At 40.1% G+C, this 12,436-nt stretch overlaps 1 protein-coding gene across 1 annotated transcript in view; it reads left to right on the forward strand.

Annotated features, from left to right (window-relative positions):
- Positions 1-12,436, forward strand: part of THADA (thyroid adenoma associated) — a 588,067-nt gene that overhangs the window by 191,728 nt on the left and 383,903 nt on the right. The gene's annotated exons all lie outside the window — the stretch shown is intronic.

Below are 12,436 nucleotides of genomic sequence, written 5' to 3' on the forward strand. Positions count from 1 at the left end.
GATTGATTCAGTGACTGGGATAATTGGGATGGGAGTGTCAGAGACAGTGCGATTGGCACAGGACAGAGCGGAGTTTAGGTCTGTTGTACATAGGGTCGCTAATAGTCGCAGGCGACTCGACGGCACATAACAACAAACAGCAACAACCTTTTTATGATATTTATCCCCTTCGAATAAATGGGTTTTGTTTGTCATGTCGTTGTTGGGAATGTTGAGTTTACTGTGCCTCATAGCACCCCTATGAATATCAAACAGATCTGAAACTTGCTCTCTCCTGTACCACCCTTGCTGTCTGTGATATGTTCAAGCCCATTGTTATAGTCAGTGTGCCGGTCCATCTTGGGGATCTTCCTTTTTCTCTCTGACCCTGCACCTTTCCTAGCATGATGTCTTTTTCTAAGGCCTAATTCCTGACAACATTCCCAGAGTGTGTGAGACAATCTTTTACAATCCTTGGTGCTGAGGAACACCCTGGTTGCACTTCCTTCCGGACAGACCTGTTGTTTTGGAAGGCCATAAAATATTCAGTATTCTTCTCCGACATCACAACTCAAAGACATCAATTCTTCTGTCATCCTTATTCATTAACTGACTTTCAGTTGCACAGGAAGTAATGAAAAATGCTATGGCTTGGATCAAGGGTCGCGAACACTTTAAACTGACCTCATTGCTCTTTAGCATTTTGGAGAGGTCCTTGATAGTAGATTTTTCCAATGTATCACATCTTTTTCTTTCTTGACTGCTGTTAGCATGAGGATTAATTCTGGATTCAGGTAAAATGAAATTGCTGAGACCTTCAATCTTTTCTCCATCAATTATGATGTTGCCTCTTCAGTGGTTTGAATGTTTGTGTATTCTTTTGCTGTTATTATTGTTGTAAACTGTCAAGTTAGAACCGACCCATAGCTGAGCCTCCAGCAGGTTTTCAGAGGCAGTAAATCACATGGGAGGAGACTCCCCATCTTTCTCCCATGGTGGATTCAAACTGTTGCCTTTGGGATTGTGGTGCAGTTTATTACTACTAGACCACCAGAGTTCTCTCAAAGCTTTAAATGGTACAGGTGGAGATTGCCCATCTTTCTTGTGATGGGCACCTTGTAGATTTGCACAACCTGCCTTTAGGTTGGCAGTGCGACTTTTTATCTCTGGGTCACCAGACCTCTTTGTTCTTTGGTAGTCTGTCAGCTCTCCAGTCTATTTAGTTGTCTACACCCAAATCACAATTCCAAGACACCAGTTCTTCTTTTGTCTCCTTATTCATCATCCAGCTTTTTACAAACATATGAAACAATTGAAAATACCATAGCTAGCGTCAGGCATATCCTAGTCTTTAAACTGGCATAGTTTCTCTTTAGCACTTTAAAGAGGTCCTGACAGCAGATTTCCCTAATGCAACATGTCTTGAATTTTTTACTGCTTCTGCCATGCATGTTGCTTATGCGTCCACGTAAACATCAGTCTTTTCTGCATCTATCTATTACTTACTGATTCAAGTGTATGTATTTTTATTTCCCGTATATTGAAATATAGTCCAAATTGAAGGCCTTCAGTAAGTACCTCTAGTCTTCATCACTTTCCACAGGGACAGTTTTGTCATCTGCATGATATGAATAACTGATGACACTTCTACCTATCTTGGTGCTATATTATTCTTCAGTTGCCATATGACCATTTAAAAGTTGTGCCCTTTCCATGCATAGGTGGCATATGGTGTTGTTATGTACCAATAAGCCACCTGAGACTCTTAACGACCCTATGGACCTGAACCCTGCCCTGTCCTGAGCCAGTGTCACTGTCTATGATACACCTACCCCCATTGCCCCAGTTACTGTGTCACTCCATCTCTTCTGGGTCTTGCTCTCCTGCACTTTCCCTCCACCTTTCTTTGAGGACTGGTTCCTCCTCACCATGTGCCCAAAGTATGTGAGATGGAGTTTGAAAATCCTTTTCTCCAGGAAGCAGCTTGGTTTCACCATCACCAAGACAGACCTATTTGTTTTCTTCGCAGTCATCTTCAAGACTCTTCTTAAGCACCACACCTCAAAGGCGTCATTTCTTCTTCTGTCATCCTTAGTCATTGTCTAGCTCTCTGATGCATAGGAGGGAGTTCCCTAATGAGATTCAGTATGCTTGAGTGTATGAAAACATTCTCAGATATTTTCTTTCTTTTGCCCTTTTATGTTTTCAGCTCTGCCAAACTTGAAAATGTGCCCTTCCTGTATTGGTAGACTGGCTCACTCATGAAAATAGAGTTCTATATTGTCCATGGCAATGGAAAATCTCTGGAGATTTATTTCACTAGAAATCTCTCCCTGCTTTTAATCTCTTATTAAATTGAAATCTAGTGATTTTTCAGGTTTCTGTATATAATGTTACTCCTTATAGCATTGTAAAACAACTAGCAGAGAGAAGCTGCTTTCTTGATTTACTTGCCTTCATCTTGTATGTATGATCTAATATCTATGAATAAATTTTTGTTAAACATTAACTGTATGCCATACTTAGTATTTAACATTGTGAAAGATGCAAGATAACCTATTCTTAGGGAGCATATAGTGGTTTTGGTGTGGGGGTGGGTAAGAAACTTCAACATAAATGAAATAATTAAAGAAACAGAAAAGTCCCACTCTACAGCTACAACAATGATAAAACCTTTGAGTAGAGAAAGCTATTTTGCAGTCAAGGATTGTATTATTGTTATACTACAGGTGAAGGATTAAGCATTTGATCTTTCTTAAAGATTTTATATTCTCTCTAATATAAATTCCATCACTTACATGTTAGAAAATGTTTAGAACAATGCCACCTTTTTATAAGTGTTTTTCTATTTTTCAAAGAAGTGAAATAACTTTTCAATTGTATTCTTTACAGTAAAAAAGTACTCAGCTCTCTAGGTGTCAGTTTATTTTTTACTGTTAGGGACTAATATTTAGTAATTTAGCAATATCCTATGTTCCCTTAAACCTGTATGTTTTCATTTATTTCCTGAGGTGAACTTCTGATCTTTAGTTGCTGTTGTTAGAAGTTGTTGGAGTTGGTTCCGATTCATAGTGATCCTGTATACATGACATTAAACATTGAGTGGCCCTGCTCCCTCATTGAAGTCCTTGCCTATTGTAGCCAATATTTTTCTTTTTTTTAAAAAAAAATTACTGTTCATTTGGTGTTTTAGTTAATATGACAGATTATTTTGCAATGCTTCTGTGTAGATCTTTACATTTTACATTACCTTTTTAGAGTAGCAATGCACATTATTGTTGTTGTTGATTGCCTTCAAGTCAAGCACAATTCATAGCGACCCCAAAGACAAGATGTTTAGGAAGTTGATGCTATTCCTTCTTCTAAACCTGTCATAGTATGTTATTGTTGTTATGTGCCATTGAATCACCTGTGATGCATAGCGACTCTGTGTACAGCAGCTCTGAACCCTTCCCTTTCCTGAGCCAGTCTTAGTAACTCTGACACACCAACCCCTATTGCCCCAGTTACTGTATCAGTCCATTTCATCCAAGGTCTCCCTCTCCTGTGCTGTCCATTCACCCTTCCAAGCATGATGTCCTTCTCCAAGGACTGATCTCTCCTGGCCACATGCCTAAAGTAAGTGAGGTGGAGCTTCAAAATCCTAGCCTCCAAGGAGAAACTTGGTTTCACCCTCTTCAAGACAGATTGCTTTGTCTTCTTGGCAGTCCATGGTATGTTCAAGATTCTTCTCCAGCACCACAACTCAATGTACTTTGATAAATACTGAACACAAAGTAAGATCCTTTAGAACAGTAATGCATAAGTCATGCAGTATTGGATTTGCACATTGGAGACAAGGCTGTGACTAAAGAAAGAACTCGTGTTAGGCAGAAGTTAGTTAATGAGATAAACATTCTAGTGTTCGGGGCAACTGCAGCGTGTGTAACATTGGCAGTGGTGTGTGAGGCCTGGTGCCATTCTTTTATACTAACCAATTTAGAACTACACAGGTATGGACAAAGCTGTAAGGTTTTCTGGACCATTCCTATCTCAACCTTTATGAAATTGCATTTTTCCTACGTTGTAACTTTACTGCTTTAATCACAGACCACATATAAAGGCCAACATGCACAACCTCCAACTAAAATCCTTTTGTAGCCTAGACAGTGAAGTCGTCCAACAGAAGACTTTAAAACTGCAGCTCAACTAAGGCACAAACTGAGATTTAGACACCAGTGTTCATAGCAGCATTATTCACCATTGCAAGAAGATGCAAACAGCCCAAATGTCCAACTACAAATGAATGAATTGAGAAATTATGGTACATTCACACAGTGGAATACTATGCAGCACACAGGATCAATGATTTTGTAAATTGTTTCCTAACTTGGGAGGGACTGGATGGCATTATGCTGAGTGAACTCAGTGCTGCAAGGATAAATATTGTATAAAACCATTATTGTAGCATGAGTATAAGGATCCAAGTGGGATGGGAGAGAGTGGAAGCAGAGGGATGAGGATGTGCAGGGGGAGGGGGGGGTTAATCATGGGGTTGTACAATTTGATGAGTGGGGGATGAGGGAAATGGAAAGAATTTGTTTTTGAAAACAAAACAAAACCAAAAAACCCAACACTGCAGCTCCTTTTGGATTCCCCAAAGCATGGCTATACACTTCTTCAGACGGGCCTCTTCCTGAGGAGTCAGTGTTACCTTCATTACATCTGAGATTCCATTCTGTCCTAAGATGCAAGGAACGCTAAGGAAGATGTCATCCTTAATTCCATAAAGACCCTCAATCATGGTGGAAATTTTATGTACCTGCCTAAGACTCTTCATTATACTTCCTGCTAGGTCTGCCACAGACAGTCCAGTGGCTCAGGAAGAATAGCCTTTCAGTTTGATCACCTCATAGGCACTGTCAACCACCTGTTTGTGAACCTCTTTCCACTGTTCCTTATCTGAATCAGTACTTAATTCAGGATGCAGATTTTTCAGGGAGATACTAGCCACATTCACTCTGCTCCATGCAGGCACACTAGAGTCTCTGTGCTCTCCAAGGACCAGCCGTGACAGCTCAATGCTTCAACTCCCAACCTCTCCCCCATTAGGTAATGGAATTGCACTGAATCCATGTTGCATCCATTGCCAATAACACTGTTTTGGGGAAGCTACTGATCTACCAAGATATGAAGATAAGGATACCCACTGGATGGAAAACAACAAGCAGCTTACAGTTTGGGCTAGTTTACAATATTGGAAATGATCAATTTAAAGATTTTCTTTTTATCCTGGGCAAAATCAAGATGGCTTTCCCCCCTCCTGCTGATGTGTTCATGCTGTGATAATAACCAATTTGCAGTTATATTATAGTCTTTGCCAGAGACAACTTTTGGTGTTCTAAGGAAAAGGCTGCCATGCTGGAGATTCATCATTTCTCCCTTTGTATTGTTTTCTATGACATCAACAAATGCAAGTTCTTCTGCCAGACCCTTCATTAAAATACTGATGGCACAGGCCATGCCAACAGCACCAACCTCAACAACTGTAACCTCATTCTGGCAGGACTTTTCTTAAGAAGTTTCTGAATCAGGTGATCCTTGGGCGTTGCCACACTGGATTCTGATGAGGAAGGAACCAGGTGGGCTTGGCAGTGGGAGGTGGTGAAATGCTGACTCTGGCCACTGTTTCAAACCATTTTGTTGAGGATCTTCTTTTATCAACGACTCTCTGTTTTTCCATCATGATGTTTTTCTCTAAGGACTGATCTGTCCTGATGATATGTTTAAAGTCTCACCATCCTTGCTACTAAGGAGCATTTTTGCTTGTGCTTCTTCCAAAACAGATTTATTTGTTCTTAAAACAGTCCATGGTATATTCAGTATTCTTTGCCAACACTGTAATTCAAAGGCATTGGTTATTCTTTGGTCTTCTTTACTTATCGTCCAAAGTTTCCATGCATTTGAGTCGATTGAAAATATACTGGCTTAGACCAGGCATATTACTCCTTAAGGTGACAGCTTTGCTTTTTAGCCGTCAGTGACCTCTCCAAAGTATTGAGGAGAACTGATGTCAGTTTGAAGACTAAGGTGCACTTGGTTCAGTCTTTTCAATCACTAGCTTGGCATCTGCAAGCTGGACAGTGAATAAGGATGACAGAAGAAAAGTCATTGCCTTTGAATTGTAGTGTTGGAGAAAAATACTGAATATTGCATGGACTGCCAAAAGAAAAAAACAGGCATTTCTTGGAGAAGGTGAAGCCAGAGTGCTCCTTGGAGGCTTCTTCTCACATGCTTTGGGCATGTTGCTTGAAGGGACTATTCCTTGGAAAAGGAAATCACGCTAGGGAAGGTGAAAGGGCAGTGGAAAACAGGAAGACCCTCGACAAGATGAATTGACACCATAACTGCAGCAAAGGGCTCAAGTATGTCAGAGATGATGAGGATGACACAGGCTAGGATAGGGTTTTTATCTGTTATTGAAAGAGTCGCTATGAGTCATACTCAACTCAACCATACGTAATAACAACAACAACAAAGGTTTCTTTTATAGCAGATTTACACAATGCAAAATATTACTTCATTTCTTGACTAATGTTTATGAGCATTGATTGTGGGTCCAAGTAGAATCAAATGCTTGGCTACTTCAATATTTTGTCCATTTATCATGTTACTTATTGGTCCATTTGTAAGGATTTTTTTTTTTCCTCTTTACATTGAGATGTAATCCATACTGAAAGCTGTGGTCTTTGTCCTTCGTCAAGAAATGTTTTAAATCCTCTTCACTTTGAGCCAGTAAGCTTGTGTGTCCTCTGTGGCATAATGTGGATTGTAAATGAGTCTTTAATTGGATGAAGTAGAAGAAATCTTATCACCAACTTGGATTATGCAGATGACACAACCTTGCTCACTAAAACTAAGGACGACTTGAAGCATTTGCTGCAGAAGGTCAAACATTGAAGCTTTCACTATAGATTGTATCTCAACATCAAAGAAAGAAAGATCCTCACCACTGGGCCACTTGGCAGTATTACGATAAACAGAGAAAAGATTGAGGTTGTTAACAACTTCATCAGATCCACAATCAACACTTGTGACAACAGTCAGGAAATCAAAAGATGAGTTGGTTTTGGGAAAGTCTGCTGTCAGAGAGCTCTCTAGAGTGCTAAAGAGTAACAGTGCATTCTAGAGACTAAGGGTGCCTTATGCAGGACATGGTGTGTATCATGAGAGCTGGACAATGACTAAGGATGACAAAATAAGAATCAGTGCATTTGAGTTGTGGTGCTAAGAAGAGTATGGAATATATCATGTACTGCCAGAATATACAGGTCTGTCCTAGAGAGAGTGAAACCAGGTTGCTACTTGGAGGCAAGAATTTTGAAACTCTGTCTCACAATTTGAGCATGTGGCCAGGAGGGACTGATCCTTAGAGAAGGACATCATACTTGGAGGAGTAGAGGATCAGAACAAGAGAGGAAGACCCTGGAAGAGATAGGTTGACACAGTGACTGTGGCAGTGGGGTCAGCTGTGTCAGAGACAGTGAGGCTGGCTCAGGATAGGACGAAGTACAGGGCTGTTGTTCATCGGGTCGCCATGAATTGTAGTCGATTCAGGGCACATAACAACGAGTCTACCGCCTGTCGTCCTGATGCTAGATCCTTCATTTAGGTCATCTTCTAGGATTTTGCTCAGCATACAGATTGAATAATTGGAGTGAAAAGATACAACCCTAAGGTATACTTTTGATTTTTAAACCACACACTATCCCTTTGCTTTGTTTGTTCTGTGTACAGGTTCTGTAATAGCACAATTACTGGTCTGGAGTTACTGTTCTTTGAAGTGTTATCCATCCAGTGTGAGGGATAATTACCCCCAAAGCCAAGTAAACAAATGGTGAAAATGTGAAACTGTTCACTACAGATTACTAAGTAAATGCTACTAAGCTGTGGCTCATCTCTATTCCTATATGAATTATTCCTTTCAAAAAGGTTTTGAGTCTATAAAATGATGCTGTTAGTTTGGGTGAGGAACAGATACCAGCCATACCTAAAAGTAGAATCTTTGATGTGGTAAAACTTGGAAATTGTTCACCACTTCAGATTAGTAAATAAGCACAAGTAATAAAACTATGTTTACCATGCCTATATGCTACCAAGTCCAAGGTGGGTGATTTTAATCTATGGCCCTTAGGCCTGGTTTAAATTGTTGTGGGTTTTTTTTGTTTGTTTGTTTTTTGTCAAACATTCTTCTAAGTAATAGAGCACTGGTCTGTGTATTTGCTGTACAGAGGTAACTTGTGGTTGCTGTGATGCTAAACACTGTGACACTGACGTGTCAAATGCAGTAATGGTTGCTCATGGTGGACAGTGTTTGGTGGAGCTCCCCAATTAAAACAAGCTTGGAAGCAGTCGTGGAATCCACTTCCAAAATGGCTTGCCTCCGGAAACTCTATGGACATGGAGAAAAGACCAAATTTATACACGTGTTCAGGTCTTTTGTTCATAGGGTCGCTATGGGTCGTCTAAACTCTGTGGGCACTTAACAACAACAACAGCAACATTGGGTAACCTGGTGTTGGTAATTTGTTCTTATCCACACAGTCTGGTTGCATTTGTGTGCTTTCTGCATTTAGCCGAGATCTATCTGGCATCAGCAGTGATATCCTTTGTTTCACACCTTCTTCTGAATTGGGCTTATATTTGTCAGTTCTCTGCCATTTTAGGCCTAACACTGTTTTTAAGATATTTTCACCATAATTTGTAGATTCCTGTTTGTAATTATAAATTGAAGGAAAGTGCTGCTGATACTTATTTAATTGTATAGATTACAAATTCCCTTCCTGTACTTGTTGACATTGTCAGCATTTGCCTTTGAGGTTTTTTCTTAGATCAATACCAGTCGATCAGCTTTTACTGTATTCAAAATGGACATGCTCTAACTGCAGTTGGCTTGTTGGCACCAGTTCATTGCTTATTTAAAAAGCTGACTTAATCTTGTTGGAGTTTCATCATCTTTGAGAGAGTAAGGTGGGCAAATGGAGTATGTTGCTGTCTTATCACTGGCCTTAAGAAATGTAACTCCCTCTTTTTATGTCGAAAGTTAGAGGCTTACTTAGAAGAGTAGGCAGAATATGAAACAATTTTCCACTCTTCACATAATCTCAATCTTTATGTTAAAGTTTTATTATTTTTATTGTATTATTTTTGCATGTACCGTCAAATCATCTGACTGGTACAGGAGGAGATTGCCCCCTCCTTCTCCAGCAGAGCATCTGGTGGATTTGTACCACGTACTTCTGGGATTGTGGTGCAGCGTCTTGCCACTAGGCCACTACAGTTCCCTAAATCTTTGTTATAGTTTTAATGTCTTCTTCTGACATTAAAACAAATGAATATACATCTGCTTTGTAAAATATATTTTCAGTTTTTGTCTTTTTAAGTTATAAATTGTCTGTTTTTTAGAATTTCAGAAAAAATTTTCCTATGTTGTCATTATGTGCCATCGAGTCACCTGTGACTCATAGTGACCTTTGTACAATAGCTCTGAACCCTGCCCTATCCTGAGCCAATCTCATCATCTCCCTCCGACAAACCTAATCTCATTTCTCTAGTCACTGAGTCAATCCATCTGATCCTGGGTCTTCCTCTCCTGCACTGTCTGTCCACCCTTCTAAGAATGATGTCCTTCTCCAAGGACTGGTCCTTTCTGGCCATGTGCCCAAAGTATATGAGACAGAGCTTTAAAATTATTGCTTCCAAGGAGCAGCTTGGTTTCACCCTCTAGTGCAAATCATTTTGTTCTCTTAGCAGTTCCTTGTATATTCAGTACTTTTCTTCAGCACCACAACTCAAAGCCATCAATTCTTCTTCTATCATCTTTTGTCCTTGTCCAGCTCTTTGATGCATAGCTAGTAATTGCGAATACCATAGCCTGGACCAGGCACACCTTAGTCTCCAGACTGACATCACTGCTCTTCAGTACTCTAAAGAAGTCCCTGGCAACAGACTTTCCCAATTCAGTTCATCTTTTGACTTCCTGACTGCTGGTGTCAAGAGTGGTGATTGTGCAACCAAGCAAGCTGAAACTGTTAACAATCTCAATCTCTTAATCTATCATCAAGCTGCCAATTATCCCAGTGGTGAAATTTTTTGTTTTTCTGATGTTGAGCTTCAATCCATATTTAAGACTACTGTCCTTGACCTTCTGTAGCAAACGCCTTATTTCCTCCTCAGTTGCGGCAAACAAGCTTGTGTTACCTGCATAACATAGGTTGTTGCTGAATCTTCTTCCAATCCTGCTGCCATTTTCCTCCCCATAAAATCCAGCTTCCCAAATAATCTGTCCCACAGTTAGCACCTGGCCTGGTTTTCACAGCTGGTATGGAGCTTCTCCAACAATTTATCCCACAGATGTAATTAATCTGATTCTTGTGTAGGCAGGAACTGAAGAACAAATTCAAGTCTCGAGTTGCAATACTTAAGAATGTTGTGGGCAGAATTTTGAATGACCCAGGGAGCATCAAAAGACGATGAAAGGAGTATACAGAGTCACTGTACCAAAATAATTGGCTGACAACAGAAGAATTTTATGAAATAGCATATGATCAAGAACCTATGGTAATGAAGGAAAAAGTTCAAGTTGCTCTGAAGGAATTAGCAGAAAATAAGGGAATTGATGGCATCTGATTGACATATTTCAACAAACAGATGCTGCTCTGCATGCATTCACTAGGTTGTGCCAAGAAATCTGGAGGACAACCATCTGGCCAATGAAAGAATTTTTCCTTTACTTTTCAAAGAGTGTACTGGGGGGGTGGGGCATGGAGAAAAGTACAACAATGAATGAATGGAAATCCAAAGTCTGTAAATTTTCATTACAATTAATAATAACTAAAAAAGGGGAGGGGAAAGAGTACCTGTCCATTCTTTTACATGGACAGGATGCTGTTTGTCCCTCTCCTTCCAGGTTCAGTCTACGTCTCTTCCCCTTGCCATGCCAGTTGGCCTTTTCTAACTTGACGATGGCTTCTCTGACAGTGAGTCTGATACTTCTTATACTCTGCTCCTTACATAGGGTCTGTCTGTTCTGCAGGTGAGTCAAGGAAGCAGTGTAGTGCTATTGCTAAGATGATGCATGTTGGATTAGACTTATATTTAATACTCGGCTCTCACTTTAGGCAATTTTTTTTGTCTGAACCTTAGACTCCTCATCTCCACATCATCTCTAACTGAGGATGATAACAGTATCTACCTTCAAATGTGTCACGTAGCTGTGGTGGCCTAGTGGGTAAGGAGTTGTGCCGCCAGCCTAGAAGCAGGCAGTGCACATCCAATCGCTGCTCTGTGGAAGGAAGAATGATGGGTATTCTCTAATGCAGTTTATAGCTTCTCAAACCCTTGGAGGCTATGAGTCAGGTTCAACTGGATGACATGTAACAACAACAACAACAACAACAAAAACAAACGGATTTGTGATAAGGTGTAAAGAGCCTTGTGCTGTGATAATTAGCACAGAGAAAGCTCTTGTTTGTGGTTTAAAATAATGAAAAACTGAATATAATTAATTGGGGCTTTGATGGTCTAGGAGATAACAAGCCACTCTGCCAAAGTTTAGGCAGGTGATCCAGAGGTGGGCTGTCTTCTGTGCAGGTGACAATCTTTGAAAATCTGCTGGAGGGTTAGCTATATAAGCAGTCTGGCTCACTGGCAATCACAGTGAGAGTGGACAGATTATTCTTGTTCTGATTATTCTCCCCATGCTTGAGATTCTTCCAGTGTACCCAAGCTAATATAAACTCTCTGTTGTATTGGTTGTTGGGTTTTTAAAACATCAGTTTTCTTTCAGTCATTCACATACATTTCATTTTAGAACATTAATTATCGTTGGTCAATGCCATCCAATCAAATCCTCCCTGTCCCTTGCCTTTCTCCTCACTGCGCACATCCATCCACCAGCTCTGCTCCTCTCCCTCTCTGGCCCGTCTAGACTCCATGCTTGCCTCTCCCTGTGTGTAAACTTGCCCTCACTTTGCTTTTCCAGTCATCAATCATGTGTATCTTGTTCCATATTGTAATTAGAACACACACAATATCTGATCATCCATTCGTGCCACACTGTTCTTCCTCTCTCATTCCAGTAAAGTGTGTTATCTATCCATTAATTTTCTACGTTCTTCCCACCCCCTTAGCTGTACTAGATTGATTCTCTTCTTATGTAAACCTTTCTGTAAGTTTTGGTTTGGTTTTGATGTTTTCTTAGTGAGTTAGCTGTTTGCTTTCCAAATAAATTCCAAGTTATTTGGAGAACGGGTGGTATAAAGATATTATTTGTTTCTTTTTAGTATTGTATAAAAGCAGGTACATTTAATATCACTGAGTTATTTGGTAACACAGTGAAAATGTGTGCCATGCAGTGATGAGAGCCTCATTTTCTGTCTCTTACTAACGCCTATACTAGGCCAATTCTATTCCCCTA

This window comes from Elephantulus edwardii, unplaced genomic scaffold, assembly GCF_000299155.1.
Source record: "Elephantulus edwardii isolate Elephantulus edwardi_28Jun2011 unplaced genomic scaffold, EleEdw1.0 scaffold00019, whole genome shotgun sequence".
In the NCBI taxonomy this organism is placed as follows: Eukaryota; Metazoa; Chordata; class Mammalia; order Macroscelidea; family Macroscelididae; genus Elephantulus; species Elephantulus edwardii.